At 46.4% G+C, this 1275-nt stretch overlaps 1 long non-coding RNA gene across 1 annotated transcript; it reads left to right on the top strand.

Moving 5' to 3' along the window:
• The first annotated feature begins 582 nt into the window (after positions 1-582).
• LOC139830359 (uncharacterized) lies at positions 583-1075 on the top strand. The gene is made up of 3 exons (XR_011742274.1): positions 583-656; positions 765-817; positions 929-1075. It is a non-coding gene; the product is annotated as an uncharacterized lncRNA (long non-coding RNA).
• The last annotated feature ends 200 nt before the right edge of the window (positions 1076-1275 follow it).

A 1275-nucleotide genomic window follows, 5' to 3' on the forward strand; every position in this document is an offset into this window, starting at 1 on the left:
TGTTTCTTTTTTATTTTCCATAATCCGGGGTTTTTCGGAAAATTCTATTTTTCACAAACATGAACATTTTTAAAATACGAATATTCTTAAAAATATATTTAAAAAAATTAGAACAGTTCTCAAATTTGAATGATTTTTAAGTTTGAACAATTTTCAAGTTTGAACGATTTTTAAGTTTGAACAATTTTTAAATTTGAACAATTTTTAAGTTTGAACGATTTTTATGTTTGAACGATTTTTAAGTTTGAACATTTTTTAAAAATTGAAGATTTTTAAGTTAAATATTTCCAAATCTGAACATTTTTTAAAAAAGTTAAAACATTTTTCAGTTTTGAACATTTTCATTTTTGAACATTTTTAAAATTTTTAAAGAAAAAAAAAGAAACCAGAAACCAGAAACCAGAAAAAGAAAACTGAGGAATGGGCCGACCAGGCCGGCCCATACCGCGCGCGCGGGGTGTGCGGCGCACGGTAACTGCCGACCTGGTCGGTGTATAGGTTTTCCCCCGATCGAGGGCCAAGTGAAGCTAAGCAAACTCAAACCCTCGACGGGACGCGACGGCAGCGGAGCGGCGAGAGGTCGGAGGCCAATGCTGCTCCGGTTCCTCGGCCGGATCTGCGGCGACGCCGTTGGGTCGGCGGCGAGGAGGCTCCACGTACGTAACCCTCCCTCTCCACTTCCCCCCCTATCTCTCCTTGCGCGTGGTCCGTGTTCGAGGGATCAGGTTCACGGCCATGGCTAATTAATCCATCGACCCGTGCAGAGAGACGTCGGCGACGAGGTGCGGGAGTGCTATCGCGCCCTTTACCACCACAGGTTATTGACTTAATCGTCTCTCTCTCTCTCTGTCTCTGCTGCCCCCAAATTCTCTCCGATTTCACTCCAAACATCCGCATTTAATTCGGTTAGGTTTTCCTTCCACCGCAGGAGGTGCGTTCAATTTCGCGCGGAAATGGATCTCTACGCGGGGGTCTGCCACGAGGCCGCCCGTTCCGCTCGAAAGCTGCGCAAGAACGTGGAGGACGAGGGGGAGAGCTTCTGCCGCGACCTCTGGGCGCAGAGGTTCTTTTGTTTCTTTCCACCTACTAGTCATTATAATTCATAAAGAAGAAGAAGAAGAACTAAATCTCACTCCGCGGTTTGCTTTTGTCGGTGCAGGTGTAAGTGGAGCGTGGGCAGGGAGACACGGCAAACGGCGACGTGGTACAGCTCCCTTGCTGGCTTGGCTGCTGTGTTGGCCACGCATGGGGGGCTGTATGCGACATGCGTGTTTT

Source organism: Lolium perenne, chromosome 4, assembly GCF_019359855.2.
Source record: "Lolium perenne isolate Kyuss_39 chromosome 4, Kyuss_2.0, whole genome shotgun sequence".
Taxonomy (NCBI): Eukaryota; Viridiplantae; Streptophyta; class Magnoliopsida; order Poales; family Poaceae; genus Lolium; species Lolium perenne.